The sequence below is a fragment of the Ranitomeya variabilis genome, chromosome 5 (assembly GCF_051348905.1).
Source record: "Ranitomeya variabilis isolate aRanVar5 chromosome 5, aRanVar5.hap1, whole genome shotgun sequence".
NCBI lineage: Eukaryota > Metazoa > Chordata > Amphibia > Anura > Dendrobatidae > Ranitomeya > Ranitomeya variabilis.
In genome coordinates, this window is record NC_135236.1 from 437,243,466 (window position 1) to 437,261,810 (window position 18,345).

The 18,345-nt window shown below is 43.9% G+C and overlaps 1 protein-coding gene across 2 annotated transcripts in view; it reads left to right on the forward strand.

Moving 5' to 3' along the window:
* The first annotated feature begins 381 nt into the window (after window positions 1-381).
* NAV3 (neuron navigator 3) overlaps window positions 382-18,345 on the forward strand; it is an 898,866-nt gene continuing 880,902 nt past the window's right edge. The window contains exon 1 of one of the 2 annotated variants that reach the window (XM_077265345.1): window positions 382-733. The gene's annotated coding sequence lies outside the window, so the exon portion shown is untranslated. The remainder of the gene's footprint in view (window positions 734-18,345) is intronic. The other variant, XM_077265346.1, reaches the window with a different exon arrangement.

The window sequence follows — 18,345 nt, forward strand, 5'->3', positions numbered from 1 at the left end:
ATGTACAGCAACAGTGGAGTTCCCACAGTGTATGGATATGTTAGTATATACTGTATATATTTGCTCATTTATTCCAGTTTCTTGACATTTTACTTTACAAACCTTAGTTCCTTCCTAGCAGAATGTGGGATTAGTGGTCCACCTGCTGGTACTGACCTCTGTCCTCCTGGATGCCCTCCAAGCAGAGGGGAGAGGGAGGCAATGATCAGCTGTCCTGGTGGCACTCAGTGCCTGCTCTCAGCTGTTACCCACCAGTCCTTACTGTACAGCCCCATCAGTGGGGGTGCTGCCATGGTGCCTGCTGGGGGAGCCTTGCAGCATACAAGGGGTTAGCAGGATTGATTCTTGCTAATAGCCTCTCCTGTGCTGGCCAGGCAGTGTGCAGCATGCAATGATCCAGTCTCTGCTGTGTGCAGAGCCTGCGTGGCTGCTGCTTTTGTGCCTGGAAACCAAGGAACAGCGCCACTTGCTGCAGAGCTCTCAGCCCAGACTGGTGTGAGGATGGCATGCTGCTTCCAGGCACTGGCACGGTGAGGAGCTGATCTGCTAGCCTTGTCCCCCCGGGGAAGGAGTCCTGGCAGCAGGCTGTGAGCCCCATCACTGGGTGTCACTAGGTGAATGGGATGCAGGGCTCAGCCTTGCCCATCTGGAAGAGCATTTCCATAGTAACCTGCTAAAAAGGGTTTTGCACTTGACCAACCTGGAATTACACCCCTGGAATGGCATCTGTCAGGTACCCTTCCTTCCTTCCTTTTGCTTTGTTTCATGCTTTTTGTGAGAATGTATCCCTGGATTGGGGGCTTCTGTACATTGTGTCTTCTAAGGTGATGCTAAGACTAGGGAAATGCAGCCAGCAATGAAATGGTTTGTGGTGGGTGTGTAATGCTGTGTACTGTTGTGTGACCCTCTCCTTGCCCATGTGTGTGGGGGGCCATGTCATGCCCCCTCCAAGGGGCTGTGGACCACTATGTGCCTGAACATGTGATGCTATGCTAGTGTCTGCCTCATGTCACAGGCACATGCTGGATGTGTGCAGGTCCCTGTGCTGTCAGAGCTGCTCCTTCACCAGCTTGCCATTGATCTAGCAGGGAACATTAGTAATTAATCATCACACATGCCCAACAGTTCCTGCCAGACCGCTAATGCTGTTCCAAGAGGACTCAGTGTGGATGATGCGGCATACAGAATTCTTCTAAGACTATGATCATATCTTCCCAGTGTTACTTGTGGTTATAGCAGGATTGTTCTGCTCCACCACTATGACATGCTTTTTTGGATTCATTGTTAGAATTCTCCTCCCATTGTACTGGAGCCAACAAAGGGAATATTCACACCTTTGTCTAATTTAACTGCTGGTTGTAAGATAATAGAAACTCCCTCCATGTTGTAAGACTCCGTGCTTGTAAAATAGCAAAATTGTGAGTATTGTGCCTGGCCTTAGTGAGAATGTGCCTGTACCTTCAGCTATAGTTTGGCTTGTAATTTGGTTACTTCCCAAAAACTAAATATTAGGTAAAGAAATGCTGAAATTCTCCCTTTTTTGTCCATGGTGGTCTGCTTGGAGTTATCCTTGGCTTTCTTTAATGAATGAAACTCTGATGGGTCATGGAGTCATAAGCTGCAGGTCTAACATGTAACTGACTTATTGTTGTATCCATCCGGTATCGTGATGTGTATAACATTTGGATGAAGCATAATGTTCTCTCCAAGCGTGCCTGCTTACTATTTACACTTTGCTTTTTTCTGGATATTGCTCTCTTAGGCTAGGTTCACACTCTCTGCACTGTATAAAACATAGGAGCATAATCAACCACCCCCGGGTTAGCCCCCCCTTATTGAGAATTTGGGTAAAAAATGATTCCATTCGTTAGATCTTTGTTAGATCCGGTTTGATCAACCAAAATTAACGTTAGATCTCCCCTACAAAATTAGATATTTACGATCTATTTCAGGGGGGGCTAACCCGTAGCTAACCCCCCCTACTTTGAAATTTGCCGTTTTTTGGATGGATTCTAATAGATATTCGTTAGATCCGGTTTGATCAGCAAAAATTAACGTTAGATCTCCTTTCCTTCCCGAGATATTGGGGGTGTCAGGTGGGGGGTTAGCTACGGGTTAGCCCCCCCTACTTTGAAATTTGTCGTTTTTTGGATGGATTCTAATAGATATTCGTTAGATCCGGTTTGATCAGCAAAAATTAACGTTAGATCTCCTTTCCTTCCCGAGATATTGGGGGTGTCAGGTGGGGGGTTAGCTACGGGTTAGCCCCCCCTACTTTGAAATTTGCCGTTTTTTGGATGGATTCTAATAGATATTCGTTAGATCCGGTTTGATCAGCAAAAATTAACGTTAGATCTCCTTTCCTTCCCGAGATATTGGGGATGTCAGGTGGGGGGTTAGCTACGGGTTACCCCCCCCTACTTTGAAATTTGCCATTTTTTGGATGGATTCTAATAGATATTCGTTAGATCCGGTTTGATCAGCAAAAATTAACGTTAGATCTCCTTTCCTTCCCGAGATATTGGGGGCGTCAGGTGGGGGGTTAGCTACGGGTTAGCCCCCCCTACTTTGAAATTTGCCGTTTTTTGGATGGATTCTAATAGATATTCGTTAGATCCGGTTTGATCAGCAAAAATTAACGATAGATCTCCTTTCCTTCCCGAGATATTGGGGGCGTCAGGTGGGGGGTTAGCTACGGGTTAGCCCCCCCTACTTTGAAAGTTGCTGTTTTTTGGATGGATTCTAATAGATATTCGTTAGATCCGGTTTGATCAGCAAAAATTAACGTTAGATCTCCTTTCCTTCCCGAGATATTGGGGGCGTCAGGTGGGGGGTTAGCTACGGGTTAGCCCCCCCCTACTTTGAAAGTTGCCGTTTTTTGGATGGATTCTAATAGATATTCGTTAGATCCGGTTTGATCAGCAAAAATTAACGTTAGATCTCCTTTCCTTCCCGAGATATTGGGGGTGTCAGGTGGGGGGTTAGCTACGGGTTAGCCCCCCCTACTTTGAAATTTGCCATTTTTGGGATGGATTCTCATAGATATTCGTTAGATCCGGTTTGATCAGCAAAAATTAACTTTAGATCTCCTTTCCTTCCCGAGATATTGGGGTGTCAGGTGGGGGGTTAGCTACGGGTTAGCCCCCCCTACTTTGAAATTTGCCATTTTTTGGATGGATTCTAATAGATATTCGTTAGATCCGGTTTGATCAGCAAAAATTAACGTTAGATCTCCTTTCCTTCCCGAGATATTGGGGGTGTCAGGTGGGGGGGTTAGCTACGGGTTAGGCCCCCCCTACTTTTAAATTTGCCGTTTTTTGGATGGATTCTCATAGATATTCGTTAGATCCGGTTTGATCAGCAAAAATTAACGTTAGATCTCCTTTCCTTCCCGAGATATTGGGGGTGTCAGGTGGGGGGTTAGCTACGGGTTAGCCCCCCCTACTTTGAAATTTGCCATTTTTGGGATGGATTCTCATAGATATTCGTTAGATCCGGTTTGATCAGCAAAAATTAACTTTAGATCTCCTTTCCTTCCCGAGATATTGGGGTGTCAGGTGGGGGGTTAGCTACGGGTTAGCCCCCCCTACTTTGAAATTTGCCGTTTTTTGGATGGATTCTAATAGATATTCGTTAGATCCGGTTTGATCAGCAAAAATTAACGTTAGATCTCCTTTCCTTCCCGAGATATTGGGGGTGTCAGGTGGGGGGGTTAGCTACGGGTTAGGCCCCCCCTACTTTTAAATTTGCCGTTTTTTGGATGGATTCTCATAGATATTCGTTAGATCCGGTTTGATCAGCAAAAATTAATGTTAGACCTCCTTTCCTTCCCGAGATATTGGGGGTGTCAGGTGGGGGGTTAGCTACTGGTTAGCCCCCCCCCCCCCCCACTTTGAAATTTGCTGTTTTTTGGATGGATTCTAATAGATATTCGTTAGATCCGGTTTGATCAGCAAAAATTAACGTTAGATCTCCTTTCCTTCCCGAGATATTGGGGGTGTCAGGTGGGGGGTTAGCTACGGGTTACCCCCCCCCCCCACTTTGAAATTTGCCGTTTTTTGGATGGATTCTAATAGATATTCGTTAGATCCGGTTTGATCAGCAAAAATTAACGTTAGATCTCCTTTCCTTCCCGAGATATTGGGGGTGTCAGGTGGGGGGGTTAGCTACGGGTTAGCCCCCCCTACTTTGAAATTTGCTGTTTTTAGGATGGATTGTAATAGATATTCGTTAGATCCAGTTTGATCAGCAAAAATTAACGTTAGATCTCCTTTCCTTCCCGAGATATTGGGGGTGTGAGGTGGGGAGTTAGCTACGGGTTAGCCCCCCCCCCCCCCTACTTTGAAATTTGCCGTTTTTTGGATGGATTCTAATAGATATTCATTAGATCCGTTTGAGCAGCGGTCTGAGGTGTAGATGGAGAAGAGGAGGGGTCCAAGGACAGAGCATTCGGGGAAGACCAACAGAGAGAGAGTGAAGTGAGGAGTTGGTGAGTGAGTGGTACAATCTGAAAGTTCGGTCAGTGAGTCATTGTCGCCCCCCGTGATGCCTACAGGCCCGCCTCTCCACAATTATCGCAGCACACTGCTCCCCTTCCCCACCGCGACACATCCTGATGCTGCCCACAACTGGCCCCTGCCGAAGTCGCCGCTGCTCAAACAGATCTAACGAATATCTATCAGAATCCATTAAAAAAACCAGCAAATGTCGGGGGGTAAAAAGTAGGGGGGTAACCCGTAGCTAACCCCCCACCTGACACCCCCAATATCTCAGGAACGGCAGGAGATCTAACGTTAATTTTTGCTGATCAAACCGGATCTAATGAATATCTATCAGAATTTAGAAGAAAAAATGCAAATTTCAAAGTAGGGGGGCTTGTTTTTTGCGTAGCAAGTTGTATTTTTCCTTGACACCACTTTGGGGTGCATATAATGTTTTGTATAACTTTTATTTATTTTTTAGGAGAGGGAAAATTAAAAAAAAAATAATTACGCTAATGTTTTTTGAGTTTTATTTTTAGTTAATTTCCCGTGCGTTAAAAATAACAGAATGACTTTATTCTCCGGGTCAGGTCGGACACACCAATACCAAATTTATGTAATTTTATTTTTTTTTACTACTTTTAAAAAGTAAAACCGTTTTTTTTAAATAATAAGAGAGGATTTTGCCTCGCCGCATGCGCAGCCCCGTAGCGCTTTTATTAGTCTGACTACAGAGCTGTTGGATGCCTCATTTTTTGCTGGAAGAGCTGTAGTTTTTATTCGGACCATTTTGGGGTATATCCGATTTGTTTATCGCGTTTTATGACTTTTTGACTCAAACAGAGAAAAAAAATAGAAATTATGGCTTTTTTTATTTTTTTGTGGCGTTTACCGTGTAGAATAAATATTAAAATATTTAATTTTGGGGGGTTGTGATCCCAGCTGACGGTAGGACAGCTGGGATCCTGCGATTGCCGACGGGGCTAGCTGGGGCTGCCATTCCCGCGCCCGACATGAAAACTCTATGTCGGAGGAATAAGGCCCGACTAGCCTCGTCGGCAAAAGTCAATGGCCGGTCATCAAGGGGTTAAAAATGCCTGTACATAGACTAAACAAAAACTCATGTGGTCTCATTTTTAATCAATTTAATTATCAGAAAAATAAATCTTACTTATTAGTACAGTGAAAAACACAAGTAAAAGTAATACCTTACAGAAATAGATATTTAACAATGGAAACCTGAAAGTTTAGGACTGCAAATCCCTGTAATATAAATAGAACACATATATTTTAACATCTAGACGGAGTTCCTGAGTTATCGGTGTTTGACTTATACAAAAAACAGAGAAAATTACTAATGTGACTAGATATAAATGTATTCAAATGTTTAATATCATAGCATACCAATAATAATTTACAATAAATATTCACGAAAGATGTAGGCTGTATCTAAAGAATAGAAGGACTGAAAATTCCCATGAGTGCAAAGTAACTCAAACAAAAGAAAGAAGAACACCATAAGACCCCAACACCGGGGTGTTACTGTTTTTCTTCTTCTTTCCTTTGTTTGAGTTATTTGGCACTCATGGGAATTTTCAGTACTTCTATTCTTTAGATACAGCCTACATCTTTCGTGAATATTTATTGTAAATTATTATTGGTATTCTATGATATTAAACATATTTGAATAAATTTATCTCCATTTCCCTTATAGTTTTTATCCACTCATACAAAAACCCTACTTAGGAATGGAAAACAGTCTTTGGATAGAAAGAAGTGCGTGGCGGTCAGAACGCTCCGAGGCTGGCTTTAGCTCCTAGTAGATGCTGTAGCTGTGCTCAGCCTGTGAGGAGCTGATTCAAGCAAAAGTCTTTGTTTTGTTGTATTCAGCCTCTTCTTTTTGACAGAGGAGCTGAATGAAACCCCCCTGACCCCCAGCCTTAGCTTTACAAGAAGTGTTTTAAAGAATAGCTTAACTTTCAAACCAGTTTAACTCAATTGGCTTCCCCACCCTCATTATAACTTACCTTAAGGTACCGTTACACTAAACGACTTACCAACGATCACAACCAGCGATCGTGATCGTTGGTAAGTCGTTGTGTGGTCGCTGGGGAGCTGTCACACAGACAGCTCTCTCCAGCGACCAACGATCAGGGGAAAGACTTCGGCATTGTTGAACCTTCTTCAACGATGCCAAAGTCCCCAGGTAACCAGGGTAAACATCGGGCTACTAAGCGCAGGGCCGCACTTAGTAACCCGATATTTACCCTGGTTACCATTGTAAAAGTAAAAAAAGAAACACTATATACTCACATTCTGAGTCTGTCACGTCCCCCGGCATTCACGCGCTGCTGCCGAGAGCTTTTCTGCACTGCACGCCATAAAGCAGAGCACAGCGGTGACGTCACCGCTGTGCTCTGCTTTACGGCCGGCGCTGACAGTCATTGCAGGGAAGCTGATGGCGGAGGACGTGACAGACATCGGGATGTGTGTATGTAGTGTTTTTTTTTTTTTTTTTTACTTTTACAAAGGTAACCAGGGTAAATATCCGGTTACTAAGCGCGGCCCTGCACTTAGTAACCCGATGTTTACCCTGGTTACAAGTGAACACATCGCTGGATCGGCGTCACACATGCCGATCAAGCGATGACAGCGGGTGATCAGCGATGAAATAAAGGTCCTGATTATTCCCTACGACCAACGATCTCCCAGCAGGGGCCTGATCGTTGGTCGCTGTCACACATAACGAGATCGTTAGCGGGATCGTTGCTACGTCACCAAAAAGCGTGACGTTGCAACGATATCGTTAACGAAATAGTTATGTGTGAAGGTACCTTTAGTCCTGCCAGTTTTGTGTTCCTACACTGTGGTATCAGCCATGGTTCTTGCCATTTACACCCACTCTGTCTACCTGACATCCACCCAATATTTTCTCTGGCAAGTGTCTACATGTGTAGTCACCCAAGATAGCATCAGCCCCAATCGGAGGCTTCCTTTCCTCTGAAATCTGATTAGCAATAAGGAAAGGAAGGCTCTGATCACTTCTGGTGCAATCTTGGGTGACTGACTACATATGTAGTCACCAGCAAGATGAAATATCTGGTGGACATTGGGGAGACAGTGCAATGCAGCGGCCAGTTGCGCTGTACTGCTGCAGGACTAAGTAAAGTCATAACAACAAGGCCCGAGGAGACAATAGAGGTAAACTTGCTTAAAAGTTTAGCTACTCTTTAAAGAGCGACTGTCTTTACTCATTTGTTATACCTGTAAACAGGAAAAGCTACATTTTAACATATATTACAACTTCTGCATTTCCACATAATTTATTTGGGTCTACGTTTTTTACAGAGTAGCTCATGTCGTCGTAAACTTCCCAACAACTGTCCTTTCTTCTACAATAAGAAATGTAATGGTTTCCTTGAACATGCATTATAATGGCTCCTAATGTATAACGTATATCTGATATGATCACTTGAGTGGGGAATTCAGAGATCCGTTGCTTTATCGGTAAACCAACACGTGGCTCTATTATAAGATGTGGTCCTGGTTTGTAGATAATCGTAGTACGTTGGCTGCAGTTGGGTGTACATGGTTTATTAATGACCTTAGATGAAATTTGCATAGCATGCTCAAAACCATGTTTTACATCATTAGTGTTGATTGGCCAAAAGATATTGCATCGTTCTTTGTTGTTTTTACATGTGACATTTTGACATGTAGATATTTCTGTTGAACTGGGGATGTCTTTTAAAAACACTTCTACTGTATGGCCAATGTAATCTTCTGCATCCAAACTCGTAATTCCACCTACAAGTGTGTGGCTTGTGTAATTTTCCAGTATCAACTGAGCTCTCTTTCTGTACATGTTTTGATTTGCTCCAAATTCCACAAAATACTTAACAACACCCAAAAATGGGTTTTTAGAGTTAATTATGAAGTTTCTGTATGAGTCATAATCAACAAACATGGTTGACAAACTATGCAGCAGAGAGTCAAATGGACATGTATTATTGACCTTATACACGTTATTATTTATATTAATGGTGTTCAAGAGATTCCCATTGCGCAGGATACCTAAAACTTTTCGTGTACAAGGATCATCAATTATTTGACATATATTTGGATACGGCGTTAAATATGTTGGTCTCTTCTTGAAAGGTATATTCAGTGGGGAAAGTAAATCCTTGGACTTCAATGATTTATCACCTTCATTTTGTGCTATGGGAGCATGTACAATTTTCAATTGAGAGTTGGTTTTACCCCGCCAACATTCTTCTTCCCTAAGCTCTACCACACTCTGTTCTGTGTTCCTACTTTCTAAAACACTTGTTTCTTTCGTAGATTGTTGAAGAGGCAGGAGAGTGTCTGTCAGTTTCTTTATGTTTTCACTAACCACTTCTTTTTCATTACTTTTTTCCTGCTGCCTATGTTTGTCTATGGCAGATTCATCGATGACCTCTTCCTTTTGCAATGTTACTAAACTGTTACTTTCTGTGACATGTACAGCAGCTGCTATTTTTGAGCGCCCACACAGAGCACTTAAATGTAATGCAACAAATTTGTCAACTCGCATTGGAGTTTGAATATGCTGAAGAATGGAGTTCTTCAAAAGGCCAAAATCTCCCTCAACTGATGCAGAAGAGGCTGTTTTATTTGGTGATTTAAAAACTGGTTGCATCACAGATGTCCAAATAGGAAAATACTTCAGAAGCTGAACTAGTTTATGAGAAAAATCTGGACAGAAGTAAGGGTTTGGCTGTTCCCCCTGTTCTAGACTTGCAGTTTCTGCTTCTTGCACAATGTCATTTAGCCAACCTGACAGTGGCTCACTATAGTTCTTTTCATTTTCATCACTGAGTATTTCAGTCTCCTGACAATTCTCCATATACTCATCAATAATTCTCAAGTTCCCAGTCTCGATGCAATGGCAAAGGTATGCCTTTGATGTTTTATATTTTGATGTTTCACGATCACTGACATTACCTGTTGTCTCAGATACACAAAGAATAAAGGTACTGAGAACAAGTTGTTTAAGAATGTCAAATGATTCACACTTGACCAGAAGTCCAACACATCGTATATAGAACTTCCTCACAAGTTTTGCATTTTTTGGAAAGCACTTCCACCGACATACAGTTTTAATCAGGTGGGCAACATCTCCTCGTATATAGCATTTCGGTTTTTCACTTCTATTGCCAAGTAAGAGGAACAAGCAAGTCCTCAAGTATGTGTTAAGGCTACAGTCATTTAGAGCTCGTGACAATGCACCAAGTAATGCATGAGAAAAGTCACAGACACATTCTTTAGGCAATTTCTGTACATCCTTTATCCATTTTTCCAGCCAAAAAGTTATAGTTGGAGTATCTTGAGTTTCACTCAACATTTGAGATACACTCATTTGTGTATTCTCAAAGTTAATAACAATCTCATATAAAAAAATATGAGCAGACAATTTTTTTTCTCGTTTTATTTTGCATACCAAACTCCCTGTGGCATCTACTTGAATGCGAGGGAAGCAATGCTTTGAACAATACTTCTTAAAAATATATATTTGTTCCTTTGACCAATAATGAACAAAAAAACCATCATATGAGATAGTATGAATATCTCCTGCATACTTATGAGTACTCTTCATCTGAGACAGTGATAAAACTGGATCTTTCAACTTTGGTGTACCAAACATCCTATCCATAGCTTCTTGCCTAGCATCTTGACAAATTCTTAGTGATGGTATGGTTGGTGGTTCCTTTTCTCCAAATGCTATTTCGGAATCAATTGTTTCTCGTCTCCAATTGGAGGGTAAAGTTTTTAACATTTCTTCTCCAAGTTTCCTTCTCTTCTCACCTCTCAACTGATTTTTTTTGGAATGTGGTATGGGTCTTGTGTCAGGGGCTCGAACATGAAGAATTAAAGGGTTTCCCAGATCAGGTTCCTCTTCTGCAGAAATATGCACTGCTGCTTTGCACTCTGTGCAATGCCCATCTGCAGTTAAGAACTTTCTTGCTTTGTCTTCACCCATACGAACTTTGTTCCTCCTAAAGGAGAAGGCACATGGGAGTCCATGCTGTTTATAAAGAACCTCTGTTATAATAGAAGTCCATGCGTGTTTTTTGAGCACCCTGCGCCTCTTTTTGCTGTCACCCTCATTATAGAACACTGTTTTGGGCTTGATCTCTAAGTATTGGTCATAAGGGATTAATACATGCCATAGAAGTGTTGGTTCTTGTCCCTGTGTGCGCACAAAGCCACCCTCTGAAGAGTGTTCGTCTGAAGAGTTTTCATCAGATGTGCTTGTGTCAGGCCACAACTCCTTAGGTTCTGTATCTTTTGATTGAGGCAAGATGTTATGTTCCATACGTAAGAATGTCTGCAAATCATACCTATTTTGAAATACATAGTCATGTATCTGTTTGGGTTTAAATATAGCCTGGGAAGTTTCTGATTCCTCCATCAAGGAGCTATATTTCTGCAAGGAGGGGTGAGAACATACTTCCCTCCAGATAGGATCAGAGGCTGACTTTAACTTTCCATTAGCATTGAAAATGCCAGGATAAGATTTTAATGTTTTTTTTAATGTCTGACTATCAATAGAGGGTTTTCGTGGCATCTAAAAACAAAAATAGGAAAACAATTAAATGGATAAGCTAGTATGTTTTTTTTTCTTGTCACTATTAAGATATTAAAAGGTATATGTCTAGTTTCAAAAAACATTATTATTGCATGTAACATGGAAAGTGATCCTACTTAATCGCCAATACACCAGGGACATCTCAGTGTTTTGGTTGGAATGTCATTGTAAAGTTGAACTGTCATCAAAAAATGGATTTTGTTAAAAGGGTACCGGAACCTTCTTTTAATTTTTCATTTTTTTTAATTCTGTCATGCTTTGGCTGCTGGCCACAGCATGACAGTAAGGTATGTGCTTTAGTGCTGTGGGACATCTGTCCCCAACGCCGCTGCACTGGTCGGGGGCCCCCCTAACCCGCCGAATCTGGTGAGTGGAAACCTTCAATGAGCTGGTGATGAACCAGGTCATTAGGCATTACACCGCCGCTGAGGCCCGCCCACCCACAGCCATTGAACGGGCCAAGAGCCGACGTCGCATGACGCGGCAGTCTGCTGCATCATGTGATGTTGCAGGGGGCGTGGCCTTCATTCCAGGAAGCGGCCACATCGCAGCCACTCCTGGCCTGCCCCCAGCGCGAGGACCTAGACTCATTTATCATTTTGCCAGATCAGTCAAGCGATTCCTGGCTCTGGCGGTGGGAGGAGGGGTGATGTGGCATTTGCAGCAGCACTGCGGGCTGCAGGAGGCCTGGAGCACAGCTGCAGCTGCACACAGTTTTCTGTCATGCTGTGGCCATCAGCCACAGCATGACAGAATACAGAGTAAAGGTTCAGGTACTCTTTAAGGCTGTGTCCATGCTCACAATTTTTCCCCATCAATGACTGCCATCATGGCAGGAAAAAAAAAGGCGACGTGACGGTCCCATTCACTTTAAATAGGACTATCATTACCTTTTTTTCCCCCACTACTTCACCGTCCCGTCATGTCATCGTAAGACTGGGTGGGAAAGTAGTGGGGAGAAAATGCTGCTCGCAGCATTATTCTTGCCGTCATTCCCTGATGGTCAGAGCACTGCCTGTCGTCTGCCCCTCAGAGAATTAATAAGTTTCAATGCAGTTTCAGGCCGCCGACTATCATTTCTCTGGCATCTCCTCTGGTCCATGAGCTGGAGGTGGTTGGATAGCTGACATCTGGCACACTCTTGTGTACTTGCAATCTGCACATGAGCCTGCATGGAAGTAAACAGTGCCAGCAGGGGAGTTCCTCAAGTATAGTGGATGATGTCGGCCATCTAAACACATAAGCTGGAGGAGGAGACAGATAAGATAATTAGCTGCCTCAGACTGCATGCCTCTGCACACCCATCAGTCTGGGAATGCCTCTTTAATGGGCATCATGCTTCTTCTTATTATTATTATTTATTTATATAGCACCATTAATTCCATGGTGCTGTACATGAGAAAGGGTTATAGATATCACTTACAGTAAACCAGTTTACAGTGACAGACTGGTACAGAGGGGAGAGGACCCTGTCCTTGCGGACTTAGATTCTATTCTTTTTCTTTTGTATTTATATATGTTGGTGTGCATAAAAGGGAATCTTCCACCTAATGCTACCCTATGCAGCTGTCAGCAGGCCTGTATTGTCCTGCAGACACACAGAATAATGACACCAGTGGCGCTCCACTCCGAGGTGCCGTCTGGGTGCTGCAGTGCCCGGAACTGAGCGCATGCCGGCTATCTAATAGCACGATTAGGCTGGCCATGTGGTCTGTGGTCACTAGACCCAGCTCTGCTGCCAGTTCTTAGCATTTCAGTGAAGCATTTAACACTTGTGTGAATGACTAATATTCTATATATGAATAAATTGGCCAACACAAATAACGTAATGGAGAAGCTTGAAGTAAAGGACTGGTTTGCAGCTACTTGGCACATTTTCCTATTGTGCACTTATGTGCTTAAGGCTACTTTCACACTAGCATCGGCCCGTCGCAGTGCGTCCGCCCAACGTACTGATGCATACTGTGAAATTGCAGCACAACGGGGGCAGCGGATGCAGTTTTACAACGCATCCGCTGCCCCATTGTGAGCTCCGGGGAGGAGGGGGCAGAGTTCCGGCCACGCACCCACGGTCGGAAATGGGGGACACGACACACACAAAAAGTTACATGTAATGTTTTTTTGTGCCGACGGTCCGCCAAAACACGACGCAACCGTCGCACGACGGTTGCGACGTGTGTCAATGTGTTGCAATGCGTCGCTAATGTTAGTCTATGGGGAAAATACGCATCCTGAATGACGCATAGCGACGTGCGTCGTACGACGCTAGTGTGAAAGCAGCCTAAAGTGGGATTTAATTTCCTAACACACAGCTCTCTACATCCATTCTCCTGCTGCCATCCATATCTGCATACATTGATCAGCAGATCCATACACACACTCATGCACAGATAAAGATAGGATAGTTACAAACAGTAGATCAGACCTTCCTGCATAGAAATATGCCATACATAGGAAATCAATACCTACCTTCACATTTAGTTAGTGAACACACTTGTATGAGGATGTGTTTCTCTGCCTGCTCTTATGACTGAAGTGAAAATGAGCATCCAAAGAAAGGGTCAAACAGAGGGTGGGATCAAAATCACTCAAAAGTTGATACATTGTGTTGATAAAACTACATGCAAATGTAAAAGGAGCTAAGTTGGTTTTCAAGCCATTGCCCCACCTGGTTTTTCCATATATGGTTTTCAATGGCATCATGCAGTGCTTAGGGAGCTGATAAGCATGTGATCGGCTCCATCATGCTGTGTTCCTCTGTTCCACTGCTATCCCACCTGTTAACTTTCAGGTAACTTTTGATATGTCATAGTGGCATATTAAAGTTTATCTGCTGACTTAAGGTACCGTCACACTCAGCGACACTGCAGCGATATAGACAACGAGCCGATCGCTGGAGCGTCGCTGTTTAGGTCGCTGTAGAGACGTCAAACACAGCAGCTCCAGAACGATGCAGGAGCGATCCAGTGACGTAACGGTGACGCACTTACCGTTCTCACAGGTCGTTAGCTCCATGTAAAACATTGCTGACATCGTTGCTTTTGCTGTCAAACACGACGATACACGCCGACCTGACAACCAAATAAAGTTCTGGACTTCTAGCTCCGACCAGCGATATCACAGCAGGATCCAGATCGCTGCTGCGTGTCAAACACAACGAGATCGCTATCCAGGACGCTGCAACGTCACGGATCGATGTCGTTCTCGTTGTAAAGTTGCTGAGTGTGAAGGTACCTTTAAGCTACTTTCACACTAGCATCGGTACGGGGCCGTCGCGCTGCGTCGGCACGACGTACCGACGCATACTGTGGAAGCGCCGCACAACGGGGGCAGCGGATGCAGTTTTTATACGCATCCGCTGCCCCATTGTGGGAGGAGGGGGCGGAGTTCGGAAATGCTGCACACGACACACCAAAAAACGTTTTTTGGTGCCGACGGTGCGACGCAACATGACGCAACCGTCGCACGACGGTTGCGACGTGTGTCAATGCGTCACAATGCGTCACTAATGTTAGTCTATGGGGAAAAAACGCATCCTGCAGACAACTTTGCAGGATGTGTTTTTTCCCCTTAACGATGCATTGCGACGTGCAGTGCACAACGCCAGTGTGAAAGAGGCCTTAGGCTAAGTTCACACTGCTTAAATATGACACCTGTTTTGTCTGAGCCGGAATTAACCCCTTCTTAACTTTTGGATTTTCCGTGTTCGTTTTTCGCTCCCCTCCTTCCCAGAGCCATAACTTTTTTTTATTTTTCCGTCAATATGGCCATGTGAGGGCTTATTTTTTGCGGGACAAGTTGTACTTTTGAACGACATCATTGGTTTTACCATGTCGTGTACTAAAAACGGGAACAAAATTCCAAGTGCAGTGAAATTGCAAAAAAAGTGCAATCCCACACTTGTTTGTTGTTTGGCTTTTTTGGTAGGTTTACTAAATGCTAAAACTGACCTGCCATTGATTCTCCAGGTCAGTACGAGTTCATAGACACCTAACATGACTAGGTTATTTTTTATCTAAGTGGTGAAAAAAAATTCCAAACTTTGCTAAAAAAAAAAAGTGCCATTTTCCGATACACGTAGCGTCTCCATTTTTCATGATCTGGGGTAGGCTGAGGGCTTATTTTTTGTGTGCCGAGCTGGCGTTTTTAATGATACCATTTCAGTGCAGATACGTTCTTTTGATCGCACATTATTGCAGTTTAATGCAATGTCGTGGCGACCAAAAAACGTAATTCTGGCGTTTCGAATTTTTTTCTCGCTACGCTGTTTAGCAATCAGGTTAATGCTTTCTTTTATTGATAGATCGGGCGATTCTGAACGCGGCGATACCAAATATGTGTACGTTTGATTTTTTTTTTTTATTGATTTATTTTGAATGGGGCGAAAGGGGGGTGATTTAAACTTTTATATTTTTTTTACTTTTTTCACATTTTTTTTTACTTTTTTTTTTACTTTTGCCATGCTTCAATAGCCTCCATAGGAGGCTAGAAGCTGACACAACTCGATCGCCTCTGCTACATAGCAGCGATCATTAGATCGCTGCTATGCAGCAGAAATGCAGGTGTGCTGTGAGCGCCGACCACAGGGTGGCGCTCACAGCTAGCTGGGATCAGTAACCATAGAGGTCTCAAGGACCTCTATGGTTACTATAAAGAAGCATCGCTGACCCCCGATCATGTGACGGGGGTCAGCGATGCGCTCATTTCCGGCCACCTGGCCGGAAGCGCCGGTTAAATGCCGCTGTCAGCAATTGATAGCGGCATTTAACTAGTTAATAGCGGCGGGTGAATCGCGATTTCACCCGCCGCTATTGCGGGTACATGTCAGCTGTTCAAAAACAGCTGACATGTCCCGGCTTTGATGCGGGCTCACCGCCGGAGCCTGCATCAAAGCGGGGGTTCTGACCTTGGACGTACTATCCCGTACAAGGTCAGAAAGGGGTTAAACTCTGAATGTGGTACTGCAGGGGCTCCTTGGTGTCTCCTGCTGGTGGGGTGACGTCGCCCCTCCAGTGTCCTATGCCAGGGAAACGCCAGGGAACCACAGACAAGCCCTGCAGTACAAGACCCACAGGTAGCCGACAGCAAGGGAGGCCGTGAGTACCCGTGCCGCTGCAGTGAAGTGGTAGGACGATATGCAGGGGAGCACTGCTCACCGGCATTTCTCTGTTGTGGCAGTGTAAGGATTACCTGAGCTTTCCCGCTGGCAGGGTGACGTCACCCCACCAGCGTTCTGCAGCCTGGGGAAATCCCAGGGAACCCCTTCAGCACCATACATCACATGCTCACATTGGATTACAGATCAGGTACTACCAGGGGTCAAGTTCTGGGAAAAAAGTGTGGGAACTCACCCAAGATTTCCTACTTGCCCCCACTCTGATGAGAGTTACACCAACGTAGTAATAAAATAATACTGCCATACTGTGACTAAATAAAACACCATGCAAAGACCAATATTACCCCCTTACAGTGACCATAGATAGGCAGAAACTAGCTCCACAGGCGCTCTGCAGACCGCACTAGTGATTGTTACCTTTAGGCCTCTTTCACACGATCATATGCGTATTGCGCGTTCTCACTGTGTATTTACCGTCGTATTTCACGCAGCCCAGTGATTTGTATTAATGGGCTAATCGTGTAATATGCTACAAAATAGAACATGCTGGATTTTTTTTTACACGCATTTGCGTATGCGTGAAAATAACACATGAGAATAAACGCATCGGTTTCAATGGGTACATTTCATCGTGAAATACACATGCGTGAAAAACAGAGTATTACACAACAAATCTAAGATCATGTGAAAGAGGCCTTATATCGAATGGTCACATGCGATGTTTGCTGTTACTGGGGTCATTTGCTTTTCCTATTTCTAGTCCAGACCGCCACAATGAATTTTCCCAGCCGCTACTTGTCTCTGTAGGATTTTGCATTCAGACAGCTACGGGTTAGCCCCCTCCCCCAGAAAAAGATTGTAAATATCTCGGGAAGGAAAGGAGATCTAACGTTAATTTTTGCTTATCAAACCGGATCTTACGAATATCTATTAGAATCCATCCAAAAAATGGCAAATTTCAAAGTAGGGGGGGCTAACCCGTAGCTAACCCCCCACCTGACAACACCAATATCTCGGGAAGGAAAGGAGATCTAACAATAATTTTTGCTTATCAAACCGGATCTTACGAATATCTATTAGAATCCATCCAAAAAACGGCAAATTTCAAAGTAGGGGGGCTAATCCGTAGCTAACCCCCCACCTGACAACCCCAATATCTCGGGAAGGAAAGGAGATCTAATGTTATTTTTTGCTGATCAAACCAGATCTAACGAATATCTATGAGAATCCATCCAGAAAATGGCAAATTTCAAAGTAGGGGGGGGCTAACCCGTAGCTAACCCCCCACCTGACGCCCCCAATATCTCGGGAAGGAAAGGAGATCTATCGTTAATTTTTGCTGATCAAACCGGATCTAACGAATATCTATGGGAATCCATCCAAAAAATGGCAAATTTCAAAGTAGGGGGGGCTAACCCGTAGCTAACCCCCCACCTGACACCCCAATATCTCGGGAAGGAAAGGAGATCTAACATTAATTTTTGCTGATCAAACCGGATCTAACGAATATCTATGGGAATCCATCCAAAAAATGGCAAATTTCAAAGTAGGGGGGGCTAACCCGTAGCTAACCCCCCACCTGACACCCCCAATATCTCGGGAAGGAAAGGAGATCTATCGTTAATTTTTGCTGATCAAACCGGATCTAACGAATATCTATTAGAATCCATCCAAAAAACGGCAAATTTCAAAGTAGGGGGGGCTAACCCGTAGCTAACCCCCCACCTGACGCCCCCAATATCTCGGGAAGGAAAGGAGATCTATCGTTAATTTTTGCTGATCAAACCGGATCTAACGAATATCTATTAGAATCCATCCAAAAAACGGCAAATTTCAAAGTAGGGGGGGCTAACCCGTAGCTAACCCCCCACCTGACGCCCCCAATATCTCGGGAAGGAAAGGAGATCTAACGTTAATTTTTGCTGATCAAACCGGATCTAACGAATATCTATTAGAATCCATCCAAAAAATGGCAACTTTCAAAGTAGGGGGGGGTAACCCGTAGCTAACCCCCCACCTGACATCCCCAATATCTCGGGAAGGAAAGGAGATCTAACGTTAATTTTTGCTGATCAAACCGGATCTAACGAATATCTATTAGAATCCATCCAAAAAATGGC